Genomic DNA, 21,639 nt, shown 5'->3' on the forward strand with positions numbered 1-21,639 from the left:
TATAATATTTCCCTAGTATACTTATATTTTAATTTTTCTATTTAAATCTTTGAAACATCTAGAACTTTGGTATAAGTAATGAGGTAAGGATCAAAAAATAATTTTATTTTCCAGTTGTCCCAATACCATTTATTAAATAACTCATCACTTACCCACTGATTTCCTATGCCATTTTTGCCATACACTAATGTCCAACACATATTTGGGTCTACCTACAGGCTTTCTTCTCTATTTCATTTATCTACATGTCTATTCATCATTATTATTTCATTAGTGTAATTACTATAACTCTATATTTTAAGATATGGGAGGGCTTGCAACTTGTTACTCTTCTTTTCCCAGAATTTTCTTTAATATTTTTTCTTATTTTCCATGTGAATCAACCTTGCCAGTTCAAAAAGTAAATGAACAAATAAATAATACTCTTATTGTATTTATTGGTATAGAACTAAGTTTATTACTTACATTAGGAAGAAATGACATTTTTATAATATTGAATCTTCTTATTTAAGAAAATATATGCTTTCCTAGTGCGCACAGATTTTGCACATTTCATGTTAATTATTTTTGTTTTGGCTATTGTAAATGTGATCTTTTCTTCCATTATATCTTCCAGTTGGTTATTGTCTGTACTTATGAAAGCTGTTGATTGCTGTTTATTATTGTACTCAGCTATTTATAAATTCTCCTATTGTTTGTTACAATTTTTCAGTCAATTCTTTTGTATATTCATGCAAGCAAGTATAACATTTGCAAATAATGGTAACTTTACATTCTTTTTCAAATACGTATGCCTCGTTTCTTCTCCTTTCTAATTGCTTTGACATGTACCTTCAGAACCCTGTTAAAAAAGTAATAGAGACAATGGACACTCTGGTTTTGTTCTTGACATTAGTGGAGATTTTCCCAGTATGTTTTCATTAAACACAATGTTGGCCTTTAGATGATAACTATTAGTTTAAAACATGGCCATAAACCAGAGGATACAAACAGACATTTTTCCAAAGAAGATATACAGATGGCCAACAGGCATATGAAAAGATGTCTAACATCACTAATTATCAGGGAAATGCAAATCAAAACTGAAATGAGATATCACCTTACACCTGTCAGAATGGCTATAATTACCAAGACAAAAAACAACAAATGTTGGAGAGGATGTGGAGAAAAGGGAACCCTCATACACTGTTGGTGGGAATGCAAACTGGTGTAGCCACTATGGAAAGCAGTATGGAGATTTCTCAAAAAATTAAAAATAGAAATACCATATGACCCAGCTATTTCACTACTGGGTATATATCCAAAGAACTTGAAATCAACAATTCAAAGAGACTTATGCACCTCTATGTTTACTACAGCATTATTCACAATAGCCAAGACGAGGAAGCAACCCAAGTGCCCACTGACTGATGAATGGATAAAGAAGATGTGGTATATATATACAATGGAATACTACTCAGCCATAAAAAAGACAAAATCATCCCATTTGCAACAACGTGAATGGAGCTTGAGGGTATTATGTTAAGTGAGATAAGTCAGTCAGAGAAAGACAAATAATGTATAATTTCACTTATATGTGGAAGATAAACAAACACATGGATAGAGAGAACAGATCAGTGGTTACCGGGGGGAAGGCATATGGGGGTGGGCATAAGGGGTAAAGGGGCACATATATATGGTGACAGACAAATAATAACGTACAACGGAAATTTCACAATGTTAGAAACTATTATGACCTCAATAAAATAAAAAAATTTAAAAAAAGGAAAGATGTGTCCTCTGGAAAAAGAAAACATGGCCGTAAATTCTCTAGTTTATTGAAGTTTTTTTCAATACTTCATTGGTATGATTATATGATTTCTCTTATTTGTTCTCCTCTTGGTGAATTATATTAACAGAGTTGCTAATGTTGAATCATTTTCCTGTTCCTGGAATAAGCCAGTGCTATTATCCCCATCACACTCAATCATTGCTTGGGGGCAGCCCAGGAGAAGGATGTATGGTATCGGTATGAAAACCACGGTGGATCTGAAGGAGTTGCCACTGGTGTCTGTCATCAACCACGCTCCTCACAGCAAGTTCTCTAGAAGAAGATTTGAGCAGCGCACTTCTGCAGCCACCACATGAATCAATAAAGGACTAAAAGTAGAAAACTTGAGCTCCAGAAGTGTCACTGCCAACCAGCTGTCCACGTTATCTTGGACAAGCAATGCATTCTCTGAGCCTCACATTTTTCCTTGCTTGGTAAAGATAGACATAACAGAGCACATGCATTTAAAGTACTTGGAAGAGATTCTGGTACATAGTCAGTGTGCAATAAATCTTAGCTGTGATTATTATTGTTATTATTAAAAATCTTTTCAGGGAGGAGCCCCAGAACCTAGAAAGTAGTAATAGCTGCCATTTCTGGAGCACTTACTCCATGACAGGAAGTCTGGGTGGGCAACGGAGACAGAGGACCAGAAAGGAAAAGAGGAGGAAAAAGGAAGGAATTGTAGCACTTAATTGCTTTTACAACTGCTCCTACCTTTAAAGGAGGAGACTCTCTAGCATTTAGAATTTGCTAGAACAAAAAAAGAGACCTATGAGGAAGAAACAGAGTGAGCCAAAAAATTCTTTTCTAAATGCGTTAAGATTAATGAGAAGGAAAGACAGCAAGGATTTAGGGTGGCAGCAATGTTCAGAGTAGAGTGGGCACTTGGCTAGGGCTCTCATTTGGCTCTATCTCCTGAGTCCCCCTGGTGGCAGAATGGGTGAAGGAAGATGTTTGTTATCAACAGATGCAGATAGAGCAAGGATTTTGCACAGGCAAACACGGCTTCCCACCCTGCACCTTCCACTTACTAAATGTGAAAAAAATTCTTAACTTTCTGGTCCTCCTCCTTTAAATGGATTGTTCTGAGGAATTAATGAGATAATTATAATGTACGTAAAGCACTTGACACAGAATAGTTGTGTAATAAGCATAGCTATTATTATTATTATTATTAGAGCATAACTTATGGTTTACGATGACCTAAATGTTACTCATAAAACTACTATCTGAAATGATATTAATTTTTAATAAGTATTGATATCCACCAGAAATATTTTTCATGAATTTTAATCTTAGAATTCTTGGGAAAAGATCACATGCTACAACGTTTTTCAATACTTACAATTACACTCTAATTGTAGCTTTGATCATGCACTGAAAAAAATTTAAAAGAACATTTTTAAAATAAATTCATCTTTTATGGTCAAGCTAGCTGAAACAATCGTTGTAAAATAAATACTAACCAAAAGCTACTCCCTGTCTAACTCCTAAGTCACATGTAACACGTAGTTGAAACTATGAGAACCTAAGTCACAAATATCCAGTCATTATGTTAATATATCTTTTATGTAAACATGAATCAACACATATTTGACAGACTATAATAGTCAATCTGGAGAGATGGAAGTTCCGGTTTCAATGGGTGAAATATGCATGCTTTTGGAAAATCCTGGGTAATGTGAACCTTTTTTTTTAACCTAAGGAGAGATTTCTTCTGATCTGAGAGGATAACAAAGATCGGGTTAAAAGTTTGCATGAGAATGTACACCAACTCCTTAAAAGGCAAAGAACACAGTTGATATAAGATGGTTTCTAGAGAGAAAGCATTTATTGTACAGCCTTGTAATTGTTTCCACTCACATGGAACAACACCAGCTGCTTTCAAAAATCAACAAATGACAAGCAGAAGGAAGACGAGAAGAAACAACGGCATTTTTGTTTTGTCCAACTGAAAAACACCAGGTTGCATATATATTATGTTAAGCATAATTAAGCACAGAATTAACATCATTTGTAAGCAGTGAAAAAGGCAGCTGAGGCAAACGCAAAAAGGTCTCCAATACATTGCTTTGATGATCTAAATTGACACTGCCAGTTATATATTTACAAAAAATATGGACAAAGGGTCAAACAACTAATTTTTTTCTGGATGTGCAAAGATCTGAAGCAATTTTCATATTGTTATTCATCAAATTTGATAAATCTTAACCTTCCGTGAACCATACCACAAATGCTGTATCTAATTACCTAGAATGAATCCCCAAACAGTCCTAACCCTGCATTTTAGTAGTTTAAGCATCATGGGCAAGAGATAAATCTTTTCCTTGATAAAACTTTGGGGACACAAATTTACAAAACAAGCTAAGAACAAATTATTGAATGTCTTCCATGTTTTAAGTATTGGGCAAGCACTTGAAATAAGTCATTCATTTCACTCAACAAACATTTTTTGAGCTCATACTCTTGGATAAGCAGATACCCTATTAAGTGTTGGAGATATAAGGGTTATAAGGATATCACAGTTTAGCAGGAGTGACAGGCATATGTAGATATGATTTGAATACAATGAGAAATACAGAGATAGCACAGGGTCTTGGTGTGGAGTGGGAGGGGGATGCCCAGAAACAAAATATTTTTCCTTATGTTGTGGGAGAAGGGAGCCAAGAATAGCTTCTCAGAGGAAGTGATGACCACATTGTGACCTCAAGGATGAATAAAGGTTGATTTTCATGATAATCTCTAATGATCCTCTTTAGTAGGTAACATAAATATTCCCATTTTATAGATGAGGAAATGCATGTACCCTGAGTCACAGCTGTTATCTGTGTTACCTGCCACAGCTGGCAGGACCAAGTCTACCTGACCCCAGTGTCAGACATTTTCTATTACCTCTGAAGTTGAGAGAAATACTCTGTATGTACCTCCAAGTCACAAATTTTTTTCAACATTACTTATCTCATCCAGCAATTCCAACACACCACTTCCTTCTTACAATTCTCTCTATACTCAGCTAAAAGGACATAATTGCTGGCTTGTACTTCTGCCACATACTCTTAGAAATTCTGATGAGAACCCTGAGCTATTACAAGTATCACTGAGAAGAATAGATATGGAAACCAAAAACTGTCACTGAGGTGTGAGGAAGCTCTATGAAGACCTTTATAATCAGTGTCTGGAAATAGTTCCTTTAATTGGTGAAATAATCTCAGATTTAATCAGATGGAGAGGAAGGAGTCTAAAGATCCTCTGGAAGTAGGAGTTTATTTACCCCTCCTCATGATGGGACACAATGGGAATTTCTTGATCTTTTGCCTACCTTCATAAAAGAATTAGGGGATAGTTTTATTTTCATCCTACTATATTCTCCAATTGAGAGAGACTAAGGAAGAACTTCAGGAATTTGGGAGCCATCTTGAGTAGGAAGAACTCATTTCTGTGTGTCTCTCCTTTCCTCCTCACACAGAACACTTTACTTCCAACTCTTCCGGTCACCAAGTGTATGGGAGTTTTTCCCCACACCAAGCAATTCTGCAATACCAGCTGGGTGCCCTACAATTTAACTCAATTCTGACACTATCTACCTGGAGATGAAGTCAGATCCCACAGGTTAAATGCTCAGTTCTACAAGACGGCACCTGGCCCCAATTCAAATGTCAATCACAAGTCCAGGTTGTCACCTGTTCTTCTGATTTGTAGACTATAAATCAGAGGTTTCCACAACCCCCACTTCGGATTTTATTAATTTGCTAGAACAGCTCACAGAGCTCAGGAAAACAGTTTACGTACAGTTAACTGCTTTATTATAAAGGGAATGTCCAAGATGGAAGAGATGCATAGGCCAAGTTATGTGGGAAGGGGCATGGAGCTTCCAAGCTCTCTCCCAGCAGACCACTCTCCCAGCACCTTCACATGCTCCCTAACTCAGAAGTTCTCTGAACTCATACTTTGGGGCTTTTTATGGAGGTTTCATCATGTAGGCATGTTTGATCATTCACTCCATTTCCATCCCCTCTCCTCTCTCTGGAGAACGGGGGCTGGGGCTAAAAATTCCAAGATTCTAATCATGGCTTGGTCTTTCTGGTGACCAGCCCTCATCCAGGAGACCACCAAGAGTCACCTCATTAGAAAAAAGGGCAAAGACAATGTATACATATATATAATTTTTTCTATTATCTCACACATCCTGATCATCTATTGTCAGCAGTTCATAATACTTCAAATTTAGCTATCCATGAAAGCACACTAAGATATGTCATCACCATCATATCATCATTGAGCCATAACTGGAGGGATCCCCAGATGCGTAGATTTAACAGATATTTATTTATTTGTTTATTTATTTTGTGAGGAAGATTAGCCCTGAGCTAACATCCATTGCCAATCCTCCTCTTTTTGCTGAGGAAGATTGGCCCTGGGCTAACATCCGTACCCATCTTCCTCTACTTTATATGGGACGCCACCACAGCATGGCTTGACAAGTGGTGCAGCGGTGCGCGCCTGGGATCCGAACCCGCAAACTCCGGGCTGCCGAAGCAGAGTGCACACGCTTAACTGCTGCACCACTGGGTTGGCCCCAACAGATATTTATTGATGACATACTATGCGCCTGGCAAAGTGCTACCCGCTGAAGAATTACTGTTGAGCAAGCCATAGTGCCTGACCTTAGGAGCTTGTCATCAATGGTGGGAGATAATCAGGCAATTAGAATATAAATGCATAGGCTCCAGCCCACTCATTTTCCACATGTGGAAAAAAGGGTAAGAAAATAAGTAGTGTGTCAAACTCTCATTATGCATTGTTGATGGGAGTGGAAATTGGCAGAACCTTTTCTGGAAAACAATTTGAGAATGACTTTTAAATTTGAAAATGTTCTTATCATTTGATGCAGCTACCCTGTATAGGAATCTATCCTTCAGATGTACTTGCAGAAGTTCCAAAGATATGTGAGAATATTCTTGCAGTGTTGTTCATGTTAGAGAAACATTGAGAGCAATCAAAATGTCTATCAGTCAGTGACTGATTGAATGAACTATAGAATACTGTGCAGCAGTTTAAAAGATGAAGTAGGTTTGACATAATGTAAACACGGGAAGATATTATAGAGCTATTAATATGTGAAAAAAAATGTTGTAAAACAGCATGGATAGTATGGTTCTGTTTTTGTTTAAAAAGGAAAAAAAAAATCATTACAAGTACACGTTTAGAAAAACAAATATTAGGGAAATGCACACCAAGCTATAAACAGTGGTTAATATAATAGCTGCCAATAATTTTTTTCTTTTATGTTAATATTTCTGTAATGTTGGATTGGACTTTTTTTCTAAACAAAAAGTATGTTCAACTAAGTTGATGTGATTTTTAAAGACTGTGTCTTTCAAAAGAAGATTTCACATTCCTAGGTTTTGATATTTATGAAAGTTCTTCGAAAACTGTAAAGCCTTAAATAAATTATGTGATTATCTATTTGTATTAATGATAAATAATACTCCACATTATTTTGAAGTACTCTGCGAGAGAATATGCTTATGCAGAAAAAAATATTTTAAAACCATTAAAAATAACATTAAGAACTAGGATAATAACATAGTTTTCTAGTTTCTTGCAAGCATCTCTGAACTGTAATTCAGGTCTCTGGAGTCCTGCTCTAGTTCTCTTTCTATGCACTTATCTCTTGCCTTGTGGGTAATCTCTTAAAAGCTTTTGCTCAAAGGCAAAAACTCTTCTAAGCAACACTAATCCTCATTACAGAAAATGCAAATATTGCAGTATTTCTATGAATGGAAAAGAAAGCAGCTAATATTGCTAATAAGCACTTGTAATGATACACTGTGGTAACTATAAACTTTATACGACCAGACTATAAAGCTGAAACAATCAGTGACTTAGCCTGTCGACGTAGAGGCCTCTCAATTAGCTAGAACTCATAGTCACCAATGCATTCGGGAGGCATTTTTGTACAAAGCAATCATAATCTTATACAAATAAAATGTTTATATTTAGGTGGAAGAAGGTGAACTATGAGGGCCCCCCCCCCCCGTCACCCAAATAGAAAACTCTATCAGACTGAGATCAGAAACTCAATGTGTAAGAATGAGGAGCATAATTGGACAATTAAAGTTCCCATGCATTTGGGCAAACTGCTGCCAGGCTCTGAGTTCACTTGAAAGAGAAAAGTTGGCTTGAATAGCAAAATCAAGCGTAAGACCACATCACAGGAATTTTAATGCGTGCTAAGTGTCCTCTTTGCAAATTTGTAGAATTCGCATACCATAAATTGAAGAGTGTAAAATTTAGGGGAGGTGAAATTTACCAGTCTTCAGATTTGACCACTTCAATGCACAGAGGTAAAAATTGAAGATATCACTTTTTTCAGCTCAAACTTTGAATTGCCCACTTGGGTGGTTTAGTATGTAAGGGAATGTTAAGAAGGACAGGAGACATAGATAACAAAGACAGTTGTGAAACAGGTCAGCCTCTAGAATTTGGAATAAAATCTCTGTAGAGGTTCCTAAACTCTCACATATAAGGGACAGACTGGTACTCTCATGTTAAGCCTGGTGAGAGGGCTCCAATGAACCACCTGGAGATCCTACTATATGTCCCTCAGTTTGGGGAACCCAGGACACTAGTGCTGGCCTCTCATCTGAGATATCAAATGGGGAGAGGGGCACTGTCCAGAGGCTGGTGGAAAAACCAAAGGAGGGCCGGCCCGGTGGCTTAGCGGTTAAGTGCACGCGCTCCGCTGCTGGCGGCCGGGGTTCGGATCCCGGGCGTGCACCGACGCACCGCTTCTCCGGCCATGCTGAGGCCGCGTCCCACATACAGCAACTAGAGGGATGTGCAGCTATGACATACAACTATCTGCTGGGGCTTTGGGGGAAAAAATAAATAAATAAAATCTTTAAAAAAAAAAAAAAAAAGAAAGAAAAGCCAAAGGAGAGATTATGGCATTAGATAGATTCCTTTGGACCTAGTGTAGGCCATATGCAAGAGAGGCAGTGTGGGGTCATCTTAGAATCTGTCTATCATGGTCCTTGGGGAACTATTAGACCTCACCAAAGAGAAGCTGGAGGCATCACCAGATTCCATGTGGCTGGAGGAAGGACTAATCCACCAGTGAAGCAGAGATGCATTTGCCTATATCAACGACTGCAGGTGAGATCCCTTGCGATGGGGACTCCAAGGCACTACAATAGACGGGGTCAGCTCTATAACTAGAAACTTGAATATTGGCCAGGCATTTGACCATATTAATAAATCAGTAATTTGTAGGAATGATAATGATATTGTGGTTATATATTTTTAAAAGAAATTCTTCACTTTTAGAGAAATGTGCTGAAATATTTAAAATGAAATGATACATATGAAATTTGCTTCAAAAGAATGTGGGGGGATAGGGAGATAGGGAAAACAAGATTGGATATTAATGGATAATGGTCAAAGCTGGGTGAAAAAACACACTGTGGTTGATGAAACTATTCAATATCATTGAAATTTCCCAAAATGAAATTTAGAAGGGAAAAAAAAGAGTAAACTTTCAATCATTGCTAAAAGTGCAAAGCAGTGTGTATAGTACCACACCTTTGGTGTAAAGAAGTAAAAATATGAATATATATTATTTGCCTAATTTTGAAGGGAAAGAAAGCAAGTACTAAAGGAATAGATAAATATAAAAATATTTATTCTTATGTTTCCTCCCCGTGAGGATGGGGAGAATGGTGTGTTGGAGATAAGGATGGAAGCAAGACTTTACTGAGGATACCCTTTAATAGGGTTCTGACTTTTGAATTACGTAAAGATTTTATATATTCACAAAATTAATTACAGTTAAAAAGTAAATCCTACACTGAAAACAAAGTAAAATGAATGAACCTAACTGTATGTCAAATTGGTCAAATAACCATACAGAGAAATAATTATTCCAAGTCATTTTGGAAAAAAGTAATCCCTGTTTTCATTTCAAGTGGATATGGCCTAAGGACAAAAAGAACTGTAAAGAAACCTTAAACTTCACTCAATAGGCTTGTTATCAGTAGGAATATTAATACTGCAATTTTGAAACGATTTTATATATATTGTAGGATAAAACAAATAATAAAATCTGTTCATGTAATTAAAACTAAGATTTACAATGTGAGAGAAAAGAGATACAATTATAAAATAAAAAGAGTTAAGAAAAAACCTGTATTACTAAGTTTGAATAGGAAATATTGTTACAAGCTCATGATTAAAATATATACCCTTCTGATCTTCTCAAATACCGTGTCTACTTGGGCAAGGGAAACAAAAAAATAAAATAAACAAGTGGGATTTCATCAGACTAAAGAGCTTCTGCAAGGGAAGGAAACCAGCAACAAAATGAAAAGACAACCCACCAACTGGGAGAAAATATTTGCAAATCATATATCCGACAAGGGGGTAATCTCCAAAATATATAAAGAACTCACACAACTCAACAAAAAAAAAAACAAGCAACTCAATCAAAAAATGGGTAGAGGATATGAACAGACATTTTTCCAAGGAAGATATACAGATGGCCAACAGGCACATGAAAAGCTGTTCAACATCACTAATCATCAGGGAAATGCAAATCAAAACTACAATGAGATATCACCTTACACCTGTCAGAATGGCTATAATCACCAAGACAAAAAACAACAAATGTCGGAGAGGATGTAGAGAAAAGGGAATCCTAACTCACTGTTGGTGGGAATGCAAACTGGTGTAGCCGCTATGGAAACCAGTATGAAGATTCCTCAAAAAATTAAACCCAGGTATTCCACTACTGGGTATTTATCCAAAGAACTTGAAAGCAAGAATTCAAAGAGACTTATGCACCCCTATGTTCACTGTAGCATTGTTCACAACAGCCGAGACATGGAGGCAACCCAAGCACCCATCAACTGATGATTGGATAAAGAAGATGTGATATATATGTGTGTGTGTATATATACACACACACAATGAAATACTGTTCAGCCATTAAAAAGACAAAATAGTCCTGCTTGCACAACATGATGGAACTTGAGGGTATTATGTTAAGTGAAATAATCCAGACAGAGAAAGACAAACACTGTATGATTTCACTCATATGTGACAGATAAACAAATACATGGACAAAGAGAACAGATTAGTTGTTACCAGAGGGGAAAGGGATTTGGGAGTGGGCATAAGGGGTAAAGGGGCCCATATATATGGTGACTGACAAACAATAATGTACAACTGAAATTTCACAATGTTATAAACTGTTATGACCTCAACAAAAAAAAATATGTGCTCTTCTGTATTGAATGATGGGGGTAAGAGAGCTTCCGAAAGCTTGAGAAAAAGTCATTTGACAGCTCAGGACATGATTCAAGCCTCTTTGGAGACAAAAAAATGATCACGACACATACTTGGACAGATAAAAGAAAAAGAAAAAGAAAACAATTTCCAGGGGAAGAAGAGGAGTGGCGTGGGAGATGGGGCAGAGAAAAGTACAGGGGCATCAAAAGAAGGGAGAGGAAGGCAGGACAGCGAGGCAGGGAGAGACATTCTGTGTCAGGCTCCTATGAGAGTGGATGCTCCTGAGAAGCCTCTGGGGAGCTCCTTAGCAGAGCAGTGAGAACAGAACCCCTTCTAGAAGCTTCGAATCAACTGATGAGTGCATTGCAAAGAAAGGACCCTACTTTCTGTTCATTTCCTGTGACCGATTTTATTGCTCCCAATTACTTTACAATCATTAAACATCCACTGGATTTTAGTATCAAATGAGAGAACATCAAGAACAATAATCATAGAAGAACTAAAGGATAACTTCAAATTAGTGTGTACTAATGCTTGGTTTACAACAAACCAGAGGCCGTTTATTATAGAGCTGCAAGATGCTATTGCAGGCAGAAATAAAAGTTCTTAGCCAAAGAATGCAGAGCCTGAAGCAGAGCATAGACACATAGCAAACTTGCGAAAACTCAAAAGCAGAAACATAAAGGAACACCCAGAGACTGGGGAGGACAAGAGATAATGAAGATACTGATGCCAAAGTTTTCAAAAGTTGCAGTAAGGAAAACAGACTAAGTTAAATTAAATTAAATCAAATTAAGTTAAAGAGGACAAAGATATGCTTGAACATAAATTTAGAAGCAATAACTTAGAAAGAGAACAGAAGATTGAACATACTGTTAAAGAATCTGGAGGAAAATTGACCAGAAAACTTAACAGTCAGAGTTTGAAAGAAAAGAATCAGATGGAGCGAAGATAAGGAGACTTTTCCATCTTGTGCATTCTGTGGTAAGAGAACCAGGCTACTGCTCTGTAAGACTGGGAAGGACAACAGAAAGATTTCGGTCTGGACTGAATAACTTGCAAGAAGATAAAAGGAATGAAGTAATACTTTAGTGATATATGCAGTTTCTTGGAGCACACTATGACATCATATTTGCAAATATCAGCAAGGATCATTTTGATGTAATCTACTTGATTTATGGGGGAAACTCATCTTCCAAGTGATCTCAGTATCCATGAGTTTTGGCCGCAGGACAAGATTACCCATGTGCTATACAGATAATTTCGTGCATGTTCTAACAAGAGGCATTTTAGTACTTTCCAGGAGTTGCAGACACCATCGCCTAAAGATGAAGGCCAGAATAGGACATCCGAAATAGGAAAACACATGGAGGTTCCAGCAATTATCTGGGTTGTTTTGACTCAAATAATCAGCACAAGCTCATGGCATTGAGTGCAATGAGGTATAGAACTCCAGGGGAAAGTTTTGACTGAAGATGCTGCAATGTTCCAAGGAAAACATGATAAAAACCACTAAATTGGTCAGGGAGCTCCGAGAAACCCAGAGTATTTGAGCACCAGGCCTCCTCCCAGCATCCTCAGTCTCCTAGAATCCTATTACAGAGAGATGCATCTTGCTGACCAAGTGAGCAATAATCTTGAAGAATTGTCCAGCAACTTCAGGGGATATTGTGAGCATGTAGGGAGTTTAAAACACAATGGGAATTTCCATTCCTTCCTACATTATTGTCAACAACTCTGAATATTTAACAGAAGATTTTGAAGCAACTACAAAGGTTGACTTTGTTAACTAGAGATATAATGATATTTAAAACTAATTGGATTTCACTATACAATGCATACCTTTTCCATTCTTAACTTGGAAAAGACTTATAGGCTATATTAAATTTTTTTAAACTGTATTTTTAGTTAAAATATGGAACGATTGATTTTAGTGTTCCAAAGATTGGGTATAGATTAAGTAATAAGGCTGAATCTTGAACTATGAAAAAAAAATTATATATGTAAATATATATGTATATATAATATATATATACACACACATACACTCACACACATATGAAAAAACCAAGGAGCAATGACATCCTTGGAACAACTAGTACATCTAATGCCCAAATTTGGTTTCTACATATTATTCCTCATAAGAGGAACCTGGTCTCCTTGAAGATTGACAGGTTTCAGATCCAGGGCGGGAAGCATACAGTCTGGGATATCTTACACCAGAGGTAAAGGAGGATTCAAATACCAATGGGGTCATGTCAAAAGCATATAGCTTGAGAAGGGCTTATACATTAAATTTGGGAAATTTTAAACCTATAATTATTATAAATACTAATAAGTGAAACTAATTGTAGAAAGAAAAACAAGAGAAAGGAGGGAAATCTCATTTACCATCACTAGGAGTGATTATTAAACCAACTCCTTATTCTGAAACTTGGTAGCTAAACAGAAAGAGTTAAACATCTACCCTTATTTTTTTTTTTCAATAATTTTATTGAGATCATAATGGTTTATAACATTGTGTGATTTCGGGTGTACATTATTATTTATCAGTTTCTGAATAGACTGCATCGTGCTCACCACCAATAGTCTAATTTTTATCCGTCACCATACATGTGTGCCCCTTTACCCCTTTTGCCCACCCCCAGCTCCCTTCCCCTCTGGTAACCACTAATCTGTTCTCTTTATCCACATATTTGTTTATCTTTCACATATGAGTGAGATCATGCTGTATTTGTATTTCTCTGTCTGGCTTATTTCACTTAACATCATACCTTCAAGGACCATCCATGTCGTTGCAAATGGGACAATTTTGTCTTTTTTTTTTGGCTGAGTAGTATTCCACTGCACCCTTACATTTTAGAAGCAAGAAAAACTCTCCTTACAGAAGAATATCATAAAATAAATATAGAAAAATGATAAAAATAGAAAATTCTCAATCTGTAACATGCCATAAAATAATTGATACAGGAAATGAACATTAATAGATGCTAAAATCTTTACGTGGAACTGTTTTGGGTACTAGGATATTGCATGGCACCCTGCAGATTATTTGCTCATTGCAAGTGAAAAAATTTACCTTTGTAACGGAGAGATCTTACCATCACCACCTTAATCAAGTGATCAAACTTAGCGTCATCTAACCTCCTCCTCCTCAATCTGAGGGGCAAGAATGTTTATCCAAAATCAAATGGAGCCTATAGAACCAACTTCAAGTTTATAGGAAATTCAGGAAACAGAGGACCACATCAATAGATGATACTATGAGTAAACAGTCAGTCAAATATAGCCTATAGGGGCATTTTACAAGACAATGAGGTTTAGTCTCCTCAAAAAATCCATGTCAAGAAAAATGAGAGGGGACTATTCTCAGATTAAGAGAGATAAAAGAGATATAAAAGCCAAATGCATATAATCTATATAAAAAGAGATATAAATATTAAAAGATCTATATATATTTACATTTATTTATGTATATAATTTATTGTAAATTGTATATTAATAAAATATATATTAAAAATTCCATATAAAAAAGAGATAAAAGCCAAATGCACTATAATTTATAATGCATAGAACTTGATTGGGTTCTAGTTCAGAATAAAGTCACTTTGGGGATAACTGTGCAATGTGAAGACAGATTAAAATTTATATTGGAGAGCCAGCTCTGACGGCCTAGTGGTTAAAGTTCAGTGCTCACATCTTCAGCGGCCCAGGTTCACTTCCCGGTAGCTGAACCACACCACCCATTTATCAGTTGCCATGTTGTGGCAGAGGCTCACATAGAAGAACTAGAATGACTTACAACTAGGATATACAACCAGGTACTGGGGCTTTGGGGAGGAAAAGAAAATTTATATTGGAATTTAGATGTTTTAGGTTTGACCACTGTGTTCGGGTTGTGTAAGAAAACAGCCTTATTTTTAGAGAGGCATGCTGAAGTCTTCAGGAGTGAAGTGTCATGTCTATATCTTACTTTCAAATGGACAGGAAAGAAAAGTGTATGGCAAAATGTCAAGCATTGTTGAATCTATGTGGTGGGTGTATGGATTCTCACTGTATTATTTTTTCAACTCGGGGGGATGCTTGGCATTTTTTCATAATAAAACTTGAAGAAAAAATGGAAGAAAATATTTGCAACTCATAGAACTGATAAGGGACTTGAATCTAGAATATATAAAGAACTCTTACAACTCAACAATAAAAAGGCAAATTACCCAATTAAAAATGGGCAAAGGATCTGAATAGACAGTTCTCTAAAGAAAATATATGAATGACCAACAAGCACATGAAACAAAGTTTAACATCCTTAGTCATTATGGAAATACAAATCAACACTACTTCACACCTTTTAGGATGGCTAAAATGAAAAAGACAATGGCAAATGTTGACAAGGACGTGGAGAAATTGGAACCCTGGTACATTGCTAGTGGAATTATAAAAAGGTGCAGCCACTTTGCAAACAGATTGGCAGTTCCTCAAAATGTTAAACATAGAATTACCACATGAACCAGCAATTCTACTCCCAGATATACACCCAGAGAAATGAAAACCTAAGTCCATACAAAAACTTACACATAAATGATCACAGCAGCATCTTTCATAATAGCTGAAAAGTGGAAACAATCCAAATATCCATCAATGAAAGAATATACAAGCAAAAGACACTATATTCACACAATGAAATATTATTCAGTAATAAAAAGGAATGAAATATTGATACATGCTACAACATAGATGAATTTTGAAACATTATGATAAGAGAAAGAAGCCATGCACAAAACAACAAATATTGTATAATTTCATTTATATGAAATGTCTCAAGTAGCCAAATCTATGAAGACAGGGAGTAGATTAGTGGTTGCCTGGGGCTAGGAGAAGGGATTAATAAGGAATGGCTGTTAAGGGGTATGGATTTTCCTTTTTTTTGTCTTTTCCTGACTTTAAAGAAGTATTGTTTTTCTTTGCCTCTCATATACATTTTATTTTTATTTTTCCAGCCTTCTTGAGGTTTAATTGACAAATAAAATTGTAATATATTTAAAATTAAATTTATTTTTTAGATTCCACATATATGTGATACCACATGGTATTTGTCTTTCTCTGTCTGACTTATCTCACTTAGCATAATGCCCTCCAGATTCACAAATGTTGTTGCAAATGACAGGATTTCCTTATTTTTTTATATTTGAATAACATTCCATTGTTTTTTAGCATGTATATTGTTTTATCCATTCATCCATCAACAGACATTTAGGTTGTTTCCATATCTTGGCTATTGTGAATAATGCTGCAATGAATGTGGGAGTGCAGATATCTCTTCCAGACGGTATTTTCATTTCCTTTGGATATATACCCCAAAGTGGGATTGCTGAATCATACCGTAGTTCTATTTTTAATATTTTGAAGAATCTCCATATTGTTCTCCATACTGGTTGTCCCAATTTACATTCCCACCAGCAGTGCACAAGGGTTCCCCTTTCTCCACATCCTCTCCAACATTTGTTATCTTTTTGATAATAGCCATTCTAACAGGGGTGAGGAGATATCTCATTGTGATTTTGAGTTGCATTTCCCTGATGATTAGCCATGTTGAGCATCTTTTCATGTTTTCATATACCTGTTGGACATTTGTTTGTCTTCTTTGGAAAATGTCTATTCAGGTTCTTTGCCCATTTTTTAATTGGATTTGTTTTTATTTTTATTTTTTGCTATTGAGTTGCAAGAATTCCTTATGTATTTTGGATATTAACTTCTTATCAGATATACAGTTTGCAAATATTTTCTCCCACTCTGTAGATTGCCTTTCATTTTGTTGATTGTTTCCTTTTCTGTGCAGAAACTTTTTAGTTTGTTGTAGTCTCACTTGCTTATTTTTGCTTTTGTTGCTTGTGCTTTTGATGTCAGATCCGAAAAATCATTGCCAAGACCAAAGTCAAGGAGTTTTTTCCCTATGCTTTCTTTTAGGAGTTTTATTATTTCAGGGTCTTCTTTTCAAGTCTTAGTCTATTTGGGGTTGGTTTTTGTGTATGGCATAAGATAAGGGTCCAATTTCATTCTTTTGTGTGTGGAGATCCAATTTTCCCAATGCCATTTATTGAAGAGACTCTCCTTTCCCCATTGTACATTCTTGATGCCTTTATAGACATTAGTTGACCTTATATGTGTGGATTTTTTTCTGAGCTCTCTGTTCTGTTCCATGGGCTTTCATTTTGGGCTGATGAAAATGTTATGGAATTAGATAGTTGTGATGTTTACAGAACTCTGTGAATGAAATAAAAATCAGTTTTAAAGGGTGAATTTTATGGCATGTGAATTATATTCCTTTTTCTTAAAAAAATAATTTTTTCTTATGGTATAATTTATATGCAGTAAAATTTACACATTTTATCATACAGTTCTGTGAGTTTTGACACGTGTAGAGCCATGTAACCACCACCACAATCAAGATAAAGAACAGTTCCATCCCCTCCAAATCCGTGCCCCATCCCCACTCCTTTGCAGTCCATTCACCCCCATCTCTGCTCCAGGCAACCACCGATCTGATTTCTATCACTAAAGATTAGTTTTGCCTGTTCTAGAATGTCATATAAGTTGAATTATACATATGTACCCTTTTATATCTGACTTCTTTCACAGAATAATATCTTTGAGATTCATCCATGTTGTTCTGTGTACCTGCAGTTTTTCTTTTTGTTGACCAGCAGTTGATATGTGAATTACGTATCAATAAAGCTGTTATTTTAAAAAAAAGCTTTGAAAAAAAAATAACTGCTGACCTCAGAGACTTAGAAGCCCACCCTTGAGAGTATTAGTCAAATAAAAACTTTTCCGTCTCCTTCCCTTTTCTTCCCTGATTCTGCATCTGTCCCCAGGAGTCTAAAACCCCAGTTAGATAGCTGAGCAATGGAAAGGTAGAGGCATTATATGAGAAAAGATAAAATAAGCCAACCATCTACCTCTTCTGGACTTTAGGCTTCCTGCCTGAAACAAACCCTAGAGGGGAGAACCCTCAATTTTAAATCAAGTTTGGAATTTGTACTATAAAATGGAAGTGGACATTTTAATTTCTGGACTGTATTACCTATGAAGGGCCAGAGATGTTTTAGTGCAACCAAAATTTCATTCAGGGAAGGGAAAGGAGTAGCTCCAAAGAATAGATTTAATGGAGCAATTGAAGATAAATTAATAAACTAATTGAAGATCAACTACGATTACATTCTGTAGGTTGTGCTGGTTCAATGTACCAGTTGCAAGTGAAAGATATAACTGACAATTTAGCTGTCAAGTAGCCCAAAATACAATAGCCTTTTACTAGACTTGTTCAGAAACTATCCTCTGCTCCTCTCAGCCGTGATCCTACTTCCTGGACTAGCTCGAGACAGTCTCTCTAAATCTGTAACAATGAAACATATATACAGTCTGATGATGATGTATAGTAACATATAGTTTAAGAAATAGAGTGGTCAGATGTTAAAAAAATGCATCTTTTTTTGTTACCATAAACTTTGTTCTTTTTGGTGAGGCAGTGGGCCCTGAGCTAATATCTGTTGCCAATCCTCCTCTTTTTTGCTTGAGGAAGATTGTCCCTGAGCTAACATCCATGCCAGTATTCCTCTATTTTGTATGTGGGACACCACCACAGCATGGCTTGATGAGCAGTGTGTAGGTGTGTGCCCAGGATCTGAACCCTCAAACCCCAGGCCGCCAAAGTAGAGTGCGTGAACTTAACCACTATGCCACCCGGTGGGCCCCACCATAAAAATTTTGACATTCAAGATTTCCTCAATTGACTTCAAAAAGGGAAACAGTTTAAAAAAAAAAAAGTGATTATAATAGCATGTGTCGAGTGCTATAGAGAGTGAGGGCGGTATAATGAAAAGAACATCTACCACAAAGCAAGGCAGACTAGGGTTCAAGCCCTGGCTCTGATCCTGGGAAAGTAGCATTGGGCCAGTTTTCAATCTCTCTGACTCAGTTATGTCTCCTGTAAGCACAAAATTTCTCCTTCAGTTCTGGCCTGTATAGTGCCAGTTTGTTATAGGCTGTTTGTCTCAGAAATAGTTTTATATTTTTTAAGAGAAGAATGTATTTTTTACTCCACTGAGCAGTAAAATTAATATATATTTTTCTCGTGACCCATCAACCAACACACAGAGTAAGCAATATCATATGCTCCCAGACAAATTATTCACTTACTCTGAAATGATCTTTCTTTCTGCCATTATTTCATGTTTTGTTGAGCAGTGTGAACTCGTAATGGCTGATGAATGGCACACAAATTGATAGTGTTGGAGATGCTGCAAGATGCTACGGCAGAAGTTCACCACGAATGTTAAAATGCACATTTTGCAGTAAGAGAGCACTTTCAAAAAACTGATGGAGATAACCAACGGTAAAGTTCAACAGTCAATCGGAAGTTGGTGGAGGTCCTTTGACATATGAAGGTCGACTTAAATAGCCTTGGAGGAAGGGAGCAACAATTGTTTGTATAGGAGCCTGCAGAAATTGTGCCTGGAGATATATCACACATTCTGAGTAGAAAAGAAGCAAATGGTGATTGCCAGTATATGATATTGGGAAAAACCTTCCTATGGCCCATTGTGGTACAGATCCCACATAATCCAGATTGAGTTATCCTTTCCATGTCAAATGGAATAACCCTGTGTTAAATGGAATTTGTCTGTAATAATTCTTACAGTGCAGTGTTGTGTGGGTTAAATGAGATAGTGTGTAAATGTACCCAACCTAATGTCTGACACATAGTCGGTTCTCAGCAAGACTTTCCTTTCTCTATAATAAAGGATTTTGCCAAAAGTTATGTCAGGAAACAGGGAAACAAAGAATAGAGAGGCCTAACTCAATCTAAAGGATCAGATGACACATGAGATAAATCTTGAAGAATAAATAGAAGTTTACCAAGTAAAGAAGCTAGTGACTGCATACAGTGTAGAGAGAGAATAGCATGAGCTAAGGATGGAATGTGAGAGCACTGGACACAGTGAGGCAACCATGAGTAGATTGGCATGGCTGGACAAACAGTGATGGAGCAGGAGACAAGACAGGGAAAATAGGCTGGGGTAAGATCATAATGAGCATTGGCCCTGATCAGAAGATCCTGAGGAATGGTGGAAAGATGGCAAGTGGGGATGATCAGCTTCATGTGGTACACTGACTACAATATGGAGATAGTACTGAAGAGGAAAACATCAGACGTCGGGAAGTCTATAGTCCAGGCCAGATATAAGGAAGGCCCTTATTCAAGGTAGTAAGAGTAGTTTTGGGAATAAAAAGATATCTTCAAAAGATATTGGAATAGAATCAGCATAATTTGGTGACTGATTGGATGTGGAGGATGAGGGAGAGGACAAGGATGACCTCAGGATTCTGGCTCACTCTACTGAATGGATGGATGCAGCATCCACTGAGGATATAGGTAAACCATATGCATATGGTCGGAATTCACAGGTACATTTGAGCCTGGGCAAGACCCTCTAGCACACAAGTCTTATCTGCTCCATGTTGTCTTCTCGTAATTCCACAATGATCTCTTTGCCTCTCCAGTTCCTAAAATACCTAAAGGTTGCTCCCAATTTTATCAGTGAATATCTACTTGAATGCAGTTTCTGTATATAGTTCTCTAATTGTTCCAGGCTCTATGGCAGAAAGGTGATTTGCCTACCCAACAGCTAGTGCTTTCTTTATCTGTTAACAGAACTCTGTTGGAGATGATGATGCGTTCAGTCACACACTATCAATTGTGGCGGATATGAGCCAATCGTGCCTGACGCACTGCATTTTGCTATATAACTTCCCAACTTTACATGAAGCTAGCTGTGGCCATGTGACTTTTTTTCTGAAATTAAATCAAACAAAATTTACTAGGAGGTTTCTAGGAAAAAATTTCCTCTTATATTAGTCAGCTTGGGCTGCCATAAGAAAATCCATAGACTGCGTGGCTTAAACAACAGAAATTTATTTTCTCAGTTCAGGAGTCTAGAAGTCCAAGATCAAGGTGTTGGCCAGTTTGATTTCTGGTGTGGGCTTCCAGATGGCTGCTTTCCCGATGTATCCACACAGGGCTGAGAGAGAAAGGGAAAGAGATTTCTCTCTCTCCCTTTTTTTATGAGGATACCAATCCTATCAGATTAAGATCCCTCCCTTTTGACCTCATTTAACCTTAATTACTTCCTAAAAGCTCTATTCCCAAATATGCTTCTTTGGAAGTGAGGTCAGTAGGTTTTGGAGCCATCAGTGAATGGCCCTCTGAACTGAGACAAGGCAGGAGAATAAGCGCCCCGTCTGATCCTGGACCCTGGGCAGTAATAAAATTCCTTCACCACCTTCCATCCACATTGTAGCAGACTCTGCTGGTCCTATCCAATGGTCATTTTCCACATCAAATATTTCAATAATATTTATGAAAACAGTGTCCCACTAAAAAATGGACATTCTCATCCTCCCTTATAGCTAAAAGTGGCCATGTGTACAGTGGCCGTCAATGATACATTGGCAGAAGTCTGTTGGGGATTTCTGGGAAA

General features: G+C 36.9%; 1 pseudogene; it reads left to right on the forward strand.

Annotated features, from left to right (window-relative positions):
* The first annotated feature begins 11,194 nt into the window (after positions 1 to 11,194).
* LOC131415068 (bromodomain-containing protein 7-like) lies at positions 11,195 to 12,362 on the forward strand (annotated as a pseudogene).
* The last annotated feature ends 9,277 nt before the right edge of the window (positions 12,363 to 21,639 follow it).

Source organism: Diceros bicornis, chromosome 15 (assembly GCF_020826845.1).
Source record: "Diceros bicornis minor isolate mBicDic1 chromosome 15, mDicBic1.mat.cur, whole genome shotgun sequence".
Taxonomy (NCBI): domain Eukaryota; kingdom Metazoa; phylum Chordata; class Mammalia; order Perissodactyla; family Rhinocerotidae; genus Diceros; species Diceros bicornis.